Source organism: Prunus mume, linkage group LG2 (assembly GCF_029339155.1).
Source record: "Prunus mume cultivar Tortuosa linkage group LG2, ASM2933915v1, whole genome shotgun sequence".
Lineage (NCBI taxonomy): Eukaryota > Viridiplantae > Streptophyta > Magnoliopsida > Rosales > Rosaceae > Prunus > Prunus mume.
Window position 1 is genome coordinate 43502166 of NC_142699.1, and position 15757 is coordinate 43517922.

At 38.7% G+C, this 15757-nt stretch overlaps 1 pseudogene; it reads right to left on the minus strand.

Moving 5' to 3' along the window:
* Positions 1-10648: 10648 nt before the first annotated feature.
* On the minus strand, positions 10649-13552 carry LOC148920456 (uncharacterized; annotated as a pseudogene).
* Between the last annotated feature and the right edge of the window lie 2205 nt (positions 13553-15757).

The window sequence follows — 15757 nt, forward strand, 5'->3', positions numbered from 1 at the left end:
CGTCTAATCATCATAGAAGGAGGAGAGGAGCTGTTGTGGAAGGAATCGAACTCGAAGAGAAAGAAATAAGAAAAGTCGACTTGAAATGTCTTTGACTGAGAGAGCAAGTATTTTTGTCTTTTTTATTGTTTACCCACAACATACAATTTAACCGGTAACCAACAATCAACGTTGTAGATTACCCCACATGCCCCAACTACTCATCCAATGGTCTATAATAAGTGGCGCATTGTAGAATTTTCACTTTGTTGCAAATACTATTTATAACTAAACTAGTAAAATAAATAGAAAGAATTATTGATACAATGTAGTGTTTGAAATTATTTTCAGAAATCAAAGTTGGAGAAGTTGATAGATGGGAAAATAAAAAATGAGTATGCACCAGACAAAGCTTTGTGGATGACAATGATAATTAAAAGGTGCCTCGTAGTTAACAGTCAGAGCGCCCCACTAGCTTGGAAATTTTAAAATAATTTGATTAAGAAAATATTGTGTTGCTTTTTATATATCTTTAACTTTGAGTGGGTTGTGTTTTGGCTCTCAAGACTAAGACTATTCGGTTTACTACTTTTTGAATTTATCGAAACTTATATATTAATTAATTAAAATATTTTGGACCAATGAAATGCGCTGCTGCTGTTGTATATATGTTATTCGAGCTTTTTGCTTTTGTGTCAAAATTACCCGTGCCCCACTAGATTAACAAACTTATGCATATTTTCTTGTTTCTTTCTTTTAAATCGTTATTTCTTCTGCATTGACAAATTGGCAAGGGCAGACCACCTAGATTCATCTTCTTCTACATCACCAATCCACTACCACTCTTTTGTGTCTAAATTACCCGCCACTAGATTAACGGATATTTCTTCTGCATACAAATTGGTTGCCACCGGATATTATTGGTTCTGATCAATACTACTACTTGTGTTATTGATAATAATATTGGCCCTTTACGTTGTAGCCAACTTCTTCGCCGCCTACCGATGACTTTTTGGGTTCATTCTTACTTACTTGTGGTTGATGTCCTTTTGGCCTTCGATGAGGAGATGATCAATTCAAGTAAAAAGGCGGGTTTGTACTTTGATGTGGCTCCGCTTTGATGCACGTTATGGGTCGGGTCAAGAATGGACAAACCCGATTTGAGGCACTATGTTTGGGCTTGGTTAGGAAGAAGTTCTTTGTCTTCGGATCAGGCATGGCTAATTTGAATGATTTTAAGGACACCAAAATATTTTCTCTTTATACCTGCTTTTATTTATTTCTTTATTATTACTATTTTTTTCAGATCATAGTTAAGCATCTTTATGGCATCACACTTCATTATAGGTAGAAAATGATTTCATAAAACCATTCATAAGATCTGGGTGTTGGGCATTATTAGAAGAGATGAACCTTTAACTAAAAAAAGGGCCGAACCAGCTCTTTGAACCGATGTCGGCCCAAATATCACGTGTCAACTGATTCATAATCACTATGGGTGAAACCCTAAACATTTCAGAGCTACATACTCAACTCCTCTCCACAAATCCATTGTTCTTCCAGGCTCTCTCTCTCTCTCTCTCTCTTAGTAGAGACATGTTTGAATGGTCTCAAATTCTCTTCAACAAGTTAGTGCTTTGATACTAATATCTAGAAACCCTGATTGGGCTTTGATAGACAAAGTCTTCACCAGTAAATCGGTTTATTTGTTATATTTGTATGCTTCCATGCAATGTACAATGATGTTAATGACTGTATTATTGAAGCTGTACTTCATCGAGAAATCTGAGGTTACAATCAGAAAAGTGGGAATTCTTCGGGGGTTTGGGACTCATATGTGATGGTAGTTTGTTGCAAGTACTGTAAAAAAGACTGTGAGGTGTTGTGCACCGTTTGATATTACTCCAACTTGAGGGCCAAGCAAAAGGGGGTTGTAACCGATGAAATGAAAGAAATTTATTCAGCTTCCATTTAATCTATTGAGAGTATTCGCAATTGTGCTAAGTAAAATCATTAAGGGGGTCATCTCAACGGTTAGAGAAGTTTAGGAATCCTTAACTTTTGTGTCATTCCTAATCATAAGGGGGATGGAGATGGAGAAGGTTGACACAAAAAGGGATAGACAAAGTCTTCATGGTTGATTCCTCCAATGATGGATATTAAGTTCAAGAAGAGGTGAAAAGTGGAATTCACTCATATGTGATGGTAGTTTGTTCCATGTGAGGTGTTGTGCACATATTACAACTTGATTGTAATCAAATGAAAGAAATTCATCAATCTATTGATGGAATTCAACTTAACATGGGCTTGTTTGGATGTTGGAGAGTGCTTTGAAGCTCCAAAAAGGTTTTGAGAGGATGGAGGAGGATGACACAAACTTTTTGGGGTACTTTGAGGAGTATGAAGTTCATGGTAAGGAAAATAAGAAAAGAGTGGGGCCTCCAACATTGTTGGATTAGGATAATACAAAGGTATTTGTCAAATTTTTGAAGAAGCTTTATGATGCTACTTTGAGATTTAGTGCCTCTAAAACCCTGTCTTCTAATGCCCCACTACATGAGATATGTTCTTTTTTGGAGGAGATGGATGTAATGATGAATGTTGATGATGTTGTTATGTGCAAAATAGCAACAATGATGAAGAGAAAGTTTGATAAATATTGAGGGAATGTTAATAACATCAACAAGTTATTCTTTGTGGCGGTTATTCTAAATCCTCGATACAAGATGGAATATGTGACATTTTGCTTGGGTGACTTGGTTTCCGATGAAAATGGGGTTAATGACATGTCATTGGAGATCAAGACACTTTTACATAATTTGTATGATTATTATAGAAAGCAAAATCCAGCTGCTGCCCAAGTATTTCATGTATTTCATGGTAATGTAGAGGGTGAAGGATCATCGGTTTTGAACAATGATGTTATTAAATCATCAAGGTTACAAAAGTTCTTGAAGTCAAGGAAAGATAAGGACGTTGTTGAGATAAGAAATGAGATTGATAAATATTTATCGGAACCTCCCGTGAATCTTACGAATGATGAGTTCAAATTGCTTGATTGGTGGAAAGAGAATACTACAAAATTTTCAATACTTTCCAATGTTGCAAAAGATGTATTTGTTGTCCAAGCATCAACCGTAGCTTCAGAATGTTTTTTAGCACGGAAAGAGAGTTGTAGATCCCTTCAGGAGTTCGTTAACTCCAAAAACCGTGAAGGCATTGATTTGTTGTAGTGATTAGTTAAGGGCAGAGGAGTTTAGCTACTACAAAAGAACCCGTATTGGATGAGTTAGATTTCTACCAAGCTTTGGAAAAAGTGGGAAAATGTTTTCTTTCTTTTCTATATTAATCAAAATTTGTAGTTTCTTTATGTCTTATTAATTCATATATTTATTAACTATTTTTTTACTCTATGCAAAGGTGCTAATTTGATTTGAGGAGTATGAAACTCATGGAATTTGATTTCTATATGTAATGGAAATTTACTTGTTTTGATTTGGATTTTCTTAGGTTTTTAACTTTGCAAATATGCATATTGTGATTGAGATTACTCTCACAATCTGCTTGGTCTGTCAATAATGATTTTTGTGAATTTGGACATGTGATGGATGGTTTTTAACTTTGCAAACATGCGGATGTGATTTTTAGTTATGTTTTTATTTGTGAATTTGGATTTGATGATGATTTTCTTAGATATGTGCTAAAATATGCAATTTGGAATGTGATTGATGATGATTTTTAGGTTTTTATTTGTATTTGAATGATATGTGCTAAAATATGCAGAAGTATAGAAACTGGAAAAACATACAGGAGTCCTAAACTTTAATGGGCCTGGAAATCTGACAAAAAAGAAGAATGGGCCTTGAAAAATAACATCTTCAGTTGTTGATCTTTTTGGACCTCGGCAGAAACCCGAATTGACCCAACCCAACCCGCCTAATTCGGGTTTCAAATTCACTCGAAATTGGGCCTAACAAAGAGGTGTGCGGTTCACCATTTGGCTCTGCCGACATAACATGGTTCGGTGAACGGTTTGTGCCTATACCCAACCCGTGTTCACCCATATCTACAAGTTTCAATTCTTCTTCCTCATATGAGTCATCATATTTACTTGTACCTCCATTTGAGGAAATAGGTTCTCCATGCCATATCCAATTCTTGTTGGTTTCGTCAACACCATTGAAGCATAGATGCTCCCTTACCACTCTAACACTTTTTGAAAATGTATTCTCACATTTTTTACATGGACATTTAATGAAATTAGGAATCTTGCAGCATTCATTAACCCAATCCTTAAGAATTCTTCAACCCCTTCATCATACTTTTTACTTCTTTCATCAGCATGCATCCATGACTTATCCATCCCCCTTATATCTATGAAATTTAATAATAAAAATAATGAAGCCATGAAAGGAACAAAAGCTTAATTCAAGTCAAACATTAATAGTTTAACTATAAATATTCCATTCCTTATTCCATTATATGCATCATACACATTTCATACACTAAAAACAAACTTCCAAGTAGACTTAATAAGACTACACATGACATGGATATGGATTTGCATATTCATTTAATGGCATTAAAAGAATAAATCTAAGCCAACCTTATGTAGTTTGAACAAAAAAATTAAATCGTATGCAATAAAGGTTCTAATAAACATTCAAGAAAAAATAAAATAAGTTATACTGCTCAATTTCGCTAGGAAAAAAGTAACGAATTGCAAGCCCACAGCAGCAACAATTGCAAAGGAACTCCTTAAGTACAGTTGGCTTCTTTAAGTGATTCCCTGAAATAAAATTTCAAAATAAATTATTTAAGTAGCATTACATGCAAAATTTTACAAGAAGACGTGTATTATATAGCATTCCAGAACCTAGAAATAGGAGGCCTTGTATAGCTCACATTTTAGCGGAAACTTATTTATCAAACGAAACGAGACATGGTCCTACTTAAACTAGAAACTTAACTATACACCATCTCAAAAAATCGTGAAAACAACCTTACAAAGAACATAGTTTCTTTCAGACATAACTAGCTACAACATCTCTTTCATTTCCAATAATATAAATATAATTTCAAAGTGCTTTTTATTTCCTAATTAGAGAACAAACGTATTGCAATTCAGTATCTTATTCCTCTTTCCCCTTTAGTTTAGGATCTCAAAAACCAAATAGCACAATGATTTTTTTTACATATACATTTTGATGAACCATTGACAGATATTCAAAATTCAAAAACAGAGAAAGAGAAAACAAATGAACTAAAGCCAAATAGAAAGAAAAAAAAAAAAAGCCTTTGAAACCCTAAATCATGCATAACAAACTAAAGCCAAATTGGACCCCAATAACCTAGGAGAATGAAAATCAACACAAGGTAAGAAAAAATTCAAAATTAAAAGTTAAAATTACTAATTAATGTGAGAAAGACTAAAGGCATGAAAGCTAATAGATTAATTATTAAGTAAGAACTTCATGAGCTAAACACTAAAATTAAAAATTAAGATAAAAAAAGCTTACCCTCTCCAAATTGGAACAAACTCGGAGTCAAATAACAAGATGTCACGCCTCGGACTCGGGGGTCGGTGGAAACCATGTGCCTGGTGCGTAAGAAAATGAAAATGAAAATAAAATAAATAGAAGCCGGAACAGAGTTTAAAATAAACTTCTCTTATAAAAATATATCCAAAATCTTACAACTTTACAATAAATAAAGCTCTTATCACTCTCATCTAATTCAACCTTAATCGAATTTAGTCCTCGTCTTGCCCACTAATTCATTTGAAAAATTAAACAGAGGTGAAGGATGAGCAACCACAGCTCAGTAGGGACATGAGACCTTACCATAGTAGATTGATATAACTAAATTAAGCGACAAGCAATCACATAGCCAAATATCACATTAATAATAATAATTTATAATAATAATGCATGAATGTTCTTCATCTACTCTTGTTAATTCATATAACTAGACAAGCAGACCTGCACATCCCATACCTTATACCACTTGGTCCCGAATGCCCATTTATATGAACTAACACCTATTTCAATCATCCTGTAATTCCCCTTTTGTTAGTCATCTTGTCTAACTCCCTTTTGCTAGTCTCGAATCACCTAATAAAAACCATAGGTGCACTGTGGGATTCCTGAGACCTGGTACCTACCAAGAGTTAGACTGAACTACACAAAAAACTATTTCCATTACCCTCTTTTCCATCGTTCCAGAATTCTAATCAAATTCCATGACATGATATAATTATGCCCTTCACAATAATGTAGCCATTTAAATATTATCAATGTACATATAATCATGCCAACATTAATTAAATAATTAACAACACGTAAACACTCAATATCAAGAATATTATAATATGAAGAACATCCATCAAGTTATAATACCACGCATAATATAGTGCTCACACAATTTAATTAGATCAATCCCCGTAAAGTTTCCCAAGAAGCATTGCTCCAAGTTAAGAAAATACAAGCTAAGCACTATATCTCCTCCAAGAATTTCTTCATCATATATATATATATATATATATCTCTCTCTCTCTCTCGGTTCATTTGCTATGTACATAATATATAGAGAGAATATGTCAGCAGTGACTCCCTTCCTATTGGATGGTGTTTGGCGGTTTACAAATACTTACCATCCAAGTTATATTCATGTGGTGGTCTAGCTTTGCAGATACGGTAGTTCCCAATTCCTCCAATCCTATACAACCTTTCTTGGTGAATTGACAGAGCTAGTATATAGCTGTGCTTACTAAGCATTTGTTTTTCTTTGACACATACTACACTAACAATGACTAAGCATATCCGAAATAGCAATGACTATACGTAGCTACATTAACAATAACTAAGCATATCCATATATAATAGAATATGATATTTATGTAATATACACATATATAATATAATATAATATATAAATTAAATGGAAAAATATTAAATCTTTAAACTATATAATTTTATAAATACGGGGTTTCACACAAGATAAATATGGTTTTTCATTGATTTGGTATGGGAGTTTTAGGGTTTTTCATTGATTCGGTCTAGAAACGAGATAAGGAGTGAGGAGGAGGAAAAGAGAGTGTGAGAGGGTTAAATGTGGCTGCGATTTTGAGTTTTTGTGTTTGGCTTGGGCTATTTGAATGATGCCCGCGAAGGAGAGAACTCGAGATGAGAGAAATAGAGTTGGGACAGTGACACAAAGAAAACTCAAGTTGTGTGTGTGTGTGTGTGTGTGTGAGAGAGAGAGAGAGAGAGAGAGAGAAAACAACAGAGAGTTAAGAGAAAGAGAGAGCGACAGAGAGAGGAAATCGAGTTGAGAGAGAGTGACTGAGTGCTATTAGAACTAGAAGAGGGAAAACTGTAACACTCCACATCGACCAACGGAGAAGGGGTGATGTGCCTTATATGTACATGCCCGCCTCCATCTAGCACGAGGCCTTTTGGGAGCTCACTGGCTTCAGAGTCATAGGAACTCCGAAGTTAAGTGAGTTGGGGCTGGAGCAATCTTAAGATGGATGACCCACTGGGAAGTTGCTCGTGAGTTCCCAAAAACAAAATCGTGAGGGCAGTGAGGGGGCCCAAAGAGGACAATATTGTGCTACGGCTGAGCCGATCCCGGGATGTGACAATTTGGTATCAGAGCCACTCTGCTGTGTGGTGTGAGTGTGCCAACGATGACGTAGGGCCCCTAAAGGGGGTGGATTGTAACACCCCAGATCGACTAATGGAGAGGGGGTGATGTGCCTTATATGTACACGCCCGCCTCCATCTAGCACAAGGCCTTTTGGGAGCTCATCGGCTTCGAGTCATGGAAACTCGAAGTTAAGCGAGTTAGGTAAGAGCAATCCCGGGATGGGTGACCCATTGGGAAGTTGCTCGTGAGTTTCCGAAAACAAAACCGTGAGGGCAGTGAGGGGGGCCTAAAGTGGACAATCGTGCTACGGCAGAGCCGATCCCAGGTTGTTACAAAAACACTAAGCAAAATTTTCACGGGGAAAAAGAAGCGCTAAAAATGCCGCGAAAGAAAAATATATATCATTGGCATCTGGACTTTATGGTCTGATGCAAAATGGGCATTCTGGGTTAATGTGGAGCAGAAACTTGTGTAAATGACTTCGAACTTGGAGTCTTTTTCTAATAAGAAGACATGAAAATATTTTCACTTTAGGGGCCATAGAAAGCCTTCACATTTTCTTCAAAGTCAGAGCTTGAGGATAAATCATAGCTTCCTGCAACTGAACATTGTAAACATAGAGATTTTTTCATTATGGTTAGATCCCCAAACTAACTGATCAGTTAAATGGGAAAAGGGAAGGGGAATACTAATAATACTTTTCAAAATATCTTTATCAATCACTTCGAGAAGCTTCTCATGATTCTAGACTTGATTATCAATAAAATCATAAACTAAAGCATTATGATTTAAGCCAATTCTTTGCATATCAGGAATCAAATCAGTTAAAGGAAAGGGAAAGACCCAATGTGCATTCCAGAAAGAGATGGAATGGCCATTCCCAACCATCCAACGCAAACCTTTATGGAGAATGGTTCTCAAGTCTAAAATATAGCCTTCCAAGGGTACGAGTGGGAAGCTTTTTTCGTAATTGTAAGAAAATTGTCTCTTCTCAAATACAATTGCGAGAAACAATTTAAGCCCATCAATTGGTAGTATGAGTTAAGCAAATTCATCCTAATTTGGCTAGAGCTACCTTATTAAAAAGAGTAGCCGATCGTACCCCCAAACCACCCATCTCCTTGGGGAGGCAGATATCCTTCCAAGACTTTCAAGAAACTAAGGGAATCTTAGTGCCATTACTCCAGGAAAAACGACGACAACAAGAGGACATTTTCTTAGTGACTTCCTTAGGACACTTAAAGCAGGAAAGAGTATGGTTGGGTATACCAGAGACACTAGCCTTAATTAACGTAAGCCTACCAGCTCTAGGGAGAGTTTGAGCTTTCCAACTTGCAAACTTACTCTAAATTCTTTCTATCATAAGCTTAGCATTTTCAGGATCTTTCTGAAAAAACAATGTTGTGGGTACCTAGATAACGGCCTAAAGTGGTTATGTGTTGGATTTTAAGCAAATTACTAATGCAAGTTCTCTCTTGAGTGGGAACATTAGCAGAAAAATAGACAGTAGATTTATGTAAATTGATTCATGGCTAGAGGCAGAGAAAAGTTCCAGTAAACAATTTAAATTCCTAGCAGCTGTAGGAGTAGTCCTGGCAAAAATAAGGCAACCATTAGCAAAGACAAGGTTAGAAATACGAAAACCTACAGGAGACAAAAGTAGTCCTACATGTGACTTTGACAAAGTGGCTAGAGCATTATAATGTCATATAAAAGGTTCCATACAGAGAATGAAGATATAAGAGGATAAATGACCTCCATGCGTAATCACCCTAGAGGTATTGAAATGACCAAGGGGGAACCATTTAACATTATTAAAAAAAATAAAAAAAAAGTGCTAGTAATACAGTTCATAATTATGTCACACCGAAGAGGACTAAAACCAAATTGAGCAAGGCAAATTCAAATAAAATTCCAGTCCAGCAGATCATATGCTTTCTCTAAATCGAGCTTAATAACCATATGTCACAGGATGACTTTTTTGGAATCTTTCTTCCGTGCGGCCTTAGACTTGATTGCCTCTCGAACATGCTAAGTCAGCCTCCTTCCTACAACACAAGATCGAACCAAGCCAAGAACAATCGCAAGAGCAAGAATGCAAAAGAATGCTAAAGAAAGTTTGGGAGAATATCTGCTTGTATTGCTACTCAAATGCTTTACAAGTTGTGAGGTGAGGATACACAATGTGACATCCCCCTTATATACTGCTCCTATCCCACCTACCACCACAGTAGGTGGCTAAGATACAATGTCACCTACTGGCATCTACCAACTACTGTCACCAACCGTAGTCTACCAACTATTGTACAACGAATCTAGACATGTGGGCTAAGAAGTCTAGTGTCACATCCCGGGATCAGCTCCACCGTAACACGATATTGTTCACTTTGGGCCCCCCTCTCTGCCCTCACAGTTTTGTTTTTGGGAGCTCATGAGCAACTTCCCAGTGGGTCACCCATCCTGAGATTGCTTTAGCCCCCAACTCGCTTAACTTTGGAGTTCTCATGACTCCAAAGCCAATGAGCTCCCAAAAAGCCTCGTGCTAGATGGAGGCGGGCATGTACATATAAGGTACATCACCCCCTCTCCGTTGGTCGATGTGGGATGTTACAATCCACCCCCCTTAGGGGCCCGACCTCCTCGTCGGCACACTCGCACCACACGACAAAGTGGCTCTAATACTAAATTGTCACATCCCGGGATTGGCTCCACCGTAACACGATATTGTTCGCTTTGGGCCCCCTCTCTGCCTTTACAGTTTTGTTTTTAGGAGCTCATGAGCAACTTCCCAATGGGTCACACATCCTGGGATTGCTCTAGCCCCCAACTCGCTTAACTTTGGAGTTCCCATGACTCCAAAGCCAATGAGCTCCCAAAAGGCCTAGTGCTAGATGGAGGCAGGCATATATATATAAGGTACATCACCCCCTCTCCGTTGGTCAATATGGGATGTTACATCTAGCATGATCAATCCAACGGGCTGGGCCTTGAACATGCGGGTTGTGACATTCTCCCCCACCTAATCCGGTGTCGTCCTCGTCGCTGCAATAGATCCTTCTCGTTCGAATGCTTCGATGATGTCTTTGTATTTCCACAAAGACTCTTCTTTCTCCCAGTTGCCTTCGGACTCTGGCAGGCCCTTCCATTTGATAAAGTACTCAAAGTACCTTGGTACACCCTTGCATTGCACCTCTCGCTTGGCCATGATGCACTTAACCTCTTTGTCAAATGAAGTCACCATTAAAGGTGGAGCTCGTTGAGACTCTTCATGACTTGGCTCCTCGAGGTCGGCATGGTAGACTTGAGATTGCTCACGTGGAACACCGGATGAATCTTCAATCGAGGTGGTAGTTCCACACGGTAAACAGCTCTTCCCACTGATCGGATGATAGGAAAGGGGCCCTCATATCTCCTCAACAATGCCTTGTGTAACTTTCTAGTGGACTTGTGTTGAGAGGGGTTAAGCTTCACAAAGACCATATCACCTGGTTGGAACACAACATCTTGCTTATGCTTGTCCGCCCATTTCTTCATCTTCCGAGTTGCCTTCTCCAATTGAGCCCGAGCCAGCTCATTAGTCACCTGCCACTCCTTGGCCATCTTGTATGCAGCTGGGCTACTCCCCGTGTAGCTCGGCACCACTGTGTTCGGTGTCATAGGTTGTCCGTTGCTAACTCAAAAGGACTTGACCCTGTTGACTCCGACCGCTGCAAGTTGTATGAGAACTGAGCAACATCTAACAACTTTGCCCAATCTCGCTGGTGGTCACTCACATAGTGCCTCAGATTGTCCCACCTTGGAACATAGATCCTCTTCCTTGTTGCATAAAGAACACCATCGAGACAAAATCTTATTGTCTTCCTATCTTTGACAAGCTCTAACAAACTTTTGGCTTGGGGATCATGCAACAAGCCCTCTCGTATCCTTTGCTCCTTGTCATTGAGCTTCCGACTCTTCAAAGCCAATGGGTGTCCATCCTACATGAGTACACTACCAATAACAGAATTTGATGCATCAGTGTATACCGCAAAAGGTTTGCTAAAATCGGGTAGTCTCAGCATTGGTTCCTCCATAAGTGCCCTCTTCAACTCATCGAAGGCATGATGCACCTTCCTCCTAGGCAGTAAGGTTTTGGGCAACTCCTTGGGCATGACCTTTGCAAACACCTTAAGGACTGCCTCCATAGCTTTTGGGACGGGTTGGACTTCATTCTGAACTATATCCATCTTCATAGTTGCAAGGAACGTCGGTTCGCCCTTTTTCCAAGACTTGGAAAATTGCATGGCTGACAAGAGCTTTGACTCACCTTGTTGCCTCACCACTGGCACCATGCATGACATTGCTCCACCCTGTGCAATGCACATAGTATTGTAAAATGGAATGAGGAATGCCTTTACCTTGTTCATGAACTCCATTCCTAGCACGACATCATACTCATCCATTGGGATCACGGAGAAGTCAGCTACTCCCTTCCAAGTGGCAATGTGTAGCTCCACACCACGAGCTACTCTATTAATCGGTTTGGCAGTTGAATTCACCGTCTTCATACTGCCTGCTTCCTTCGAGGCTCGACACACAAGTCTCTTTGCTTCCTGCACAGACATAAAGTTGTGCGAGGCACCTGTATCCACTAGGCAACGGGTTGTCTTGCCATTCACCATGACGTCAACGAACATCACTCCTTTAGCTTGAACCTGTGGTTGAGCGACTTTGGCCTGTATGGCATTGAAGCGGTGAATGGCCCCCATTCTTACTTCCCTATCGGCCTCCTCTTCCTTTTCTTGGTTCATAGCATTCAGAGCTTTGTTTTGCGGACAATCCCACATCATGTGCGCTCCATCGCACAAGTAACAAGCTAGCTTCGACTTGTCTTTCTCCTTGTCACCTTTGTCATTCTTCTTATTGGATGACTTGTGACCATCAGACTTGTCTCCAAGCTTGCTACGCTCTTTCAGCTCGTTGTCTCCCCCACCGGATCCACTGCCACTTTTCTTTCCTTTGAACTTGGAGTTGTCTTGATCATTCCTCTTGAACTCAACAAGAGACTCAGCTGTAGCAATTGCCTCTGACAAGGTTTGGACGTGTCTCCTTTGTAACTCCAGCTTGGCCCAATTCTGTAGGCCACTCATGAAGTACATGAGCTTGTCTTCATCCTTCATCCTAGGCACCTCGAACAATAGGTTGGTGAACATGGCGACATAGTCATTCACGTTCCCAGTTTGCTTCAACCATCTCAGCTTCTCATTTGCCCCATACTTGGCATTCTCTGAATAGAAATGCAACATAATATCCTTCTTAAATTCATCCCAAGTCTCAAGTGTAAACATACCTTGTTCGATCTTCATGGATCGACAACGCCACCATATGAGAGCATTGTCGGTGAGAAACAACGTTGCTGTGTTGATCTTGGGCTTATCATCCTCGAGCTTCAGATACTTGAAATACCTCTAAATATTCCATAAAAATGTGTCTAGCTCCTTCGCCTCCCTCTTCCCATTATAGGATTTGGGCTTGAAAGAATCTAACACCTTGGGTTCCTTCGGAGTCCGGGTCTTATTCAAGACAGCTTCTTGCACAAAGCCCAATCTCCCTTCACATCCTTCACCTCCTCACGAAGCGAAGTAAGCTCCGCTAAGAAGTGATCCAGCTTGGTTTGGACATGTAGCCGCATGTTGTCTAGCGTGGAGTTGAGAGCTCCTTGGAATTGGCCTTGAAGCTCATCCACCACAGCTTCGAAACCACTCTTCATAAAGACGTCCTCCTCGAGTCACTGATCGAACTCGACCACAGCATTCTCCATCTTAGAAAGCCGCTTCTCCATCATGGCTACAACATCTCTAGATCGTTCCCTCTTTGATTTGCCCCCGCGATCCATATTGACCTTGGATAGATCAGTCTCCACATCGGATCCGCTCTTCGACATGCTTCTTCGAATGATTTGAGCTTTCGCTCTGATACCAACCGTCACGAGATGACTTTTCTGAGTCTTCCTTCCGTACGGCCTTCGACTTGATCGCCTCTTGAACAAGCTAAGTCAGCCTCCTTCCTACAACACAAGATAGAGCCAAGGCAAGAACAATCGCAAGAGTAAGAACGCAAAAGAATGCTAAAGAAAGTTTGGGAGAATATCTGTTTGTATTGCTACTCAAATGCCTTACAAGTTGTGAGTTGAGGATACACAATGTGACATCCCCCTTATATACTGTTCTTATCCCACCTACCACCACAATAGGTGGCTAAGATACAATGTCACCTACCGGCATCTACCAACTACTGTCACCAACCGTAGTCTACCAACTACTGTACAACGAATCTGGACATGTGGGCTAAAAGGTCTAGCATGATCAATCCAACGGGCTGGGTCGTGACACATAGCACCTCTAGAACCTTTCTTATTTATTATTTAAAAGAAGTCACTTTATCAACTATAATAGTAAATTTTATTTATTTATTTACTTTTGTTTAATATTGCTTCGAGAATGACTAAAAACACTTTTTAACATCCAAAAGCGCTTCTTAAAGCGATTGGTAGAAAATCTTGAAAGTGCATAAGAGTGAAAACTAGAGAAGCACTTCCTTAAAAAGCACTTTTGAGTGCTTTTCCAAAAAGCATTTTGGATTCTTAATAAATATTTGGGCTAATGACTGAAATGGTCTCCCAACTATTGCTCCAGTATCATTTTGGTTCACCAACTAAAATTTTCATTTGAAGCGTCCTTTAACTCTTCATTTTGTATCAAGATGGTCCTACGGTCAAATTCGGTTAATTTTATTGTTAAATTGCGGGGTAAAACCATCCATATACAATTACCAAACTCATTCCCCATCTCACGACTTCAACCCATATCTCAGCCTCTCTCACTACTCCAACCCACATCTCAGCCTCCCCCATCTCAGCCTCCTCCATCCTCAACCCAGCTCCCCTTCCCCAACCCCTTTGATCTCTTGCATAAAGTAGCAACTTCAAGCCTAAAGGAGCCCCGCAAATCAGACTAACCCGATTCAAATAGAAGCCATACCCAACAAAAACAACCCCATATCATATTTGAGTTGGTGTACACAGACGAGAGAGAGAGAGAGAGAGAGAGAGAGAGAGAGAGAGAGACCCATTCATAGGTTTTCATTTTCATAGCTTTTGGGTGATAATTATCGTGGATTTGGGGGGGAGAGAGAGAGGGTGCCAGTCATGGTAAGAGTGGCTGAGAGTGGTGAGGTGACGGTGGGTGGAGGCGAAGAGAGGGGATGTTGCGAGGTTGTAGATGGGGGTGAGGGAGGTTATGCGGGGTTGGTGAGGTGGGGATGGGTAATGTTGTTCTTTGTTTTAGGGGTAATGCTGGGTCTGTTTGTTTTGGGGTTACTTTTTTTAATTTTTTGTTGTTTATTTTTGTATTTATCTGGTTTTAAATTTTTTTAATTAATTTAAACAATAGAGAAAAAAAATTATTACTTTTTAAGTTCATGTCAGCCAAAAAAAGCCATGTTGCTGGTGAGATTCAATTTTTTCAATTTTAAAACTAGGTACAAGTTCCTATAATAGTTTACTTTAATTTTTAATTATTGTTTACTCTTTTAAAAAATTTGTTATTTTATTTCGATATTTATATATTTATTGAATTTTTTAATTAATTTAAACAATAGAGAATTTTTTTAAAAATTAATTGTTAGGTCAATCTCAGGAAAAAAAAAAGCCATGTGGCTAGTGAGATTCAATTTTTTTAAAATTTTCTAAGTTTTGTAATAGTTTCCTTTAATTTTTAATTATATATTACTATTTTAATTCATAAAGACATTTTTACCCCTCAATTTAACAATAAAATTGACAGACTTTGACTAGGGACCGTTTGATACTGAGATTAAGAGTTGAAGGACCATTGAAATGAAAAATTTAATTGATGAACCAAAATGATACTTGGAGAATAATGCGGACCATTTCGATCAATAACCTTAAATATTTCAATCGTGCTTCTAATAAAAGCGCTTCTGAAAAAACACTTTTAAGGCAAGGAGAAATACTTCTTATAAAAGCAACTTCCAAATACTTTACGAAGCAGCACTTGAATATCTAATAAAAATCTCAATATGCTTCAAATAAAAAGTGCTTTTAAGCAGTCTCAAATTCGCCATTTAA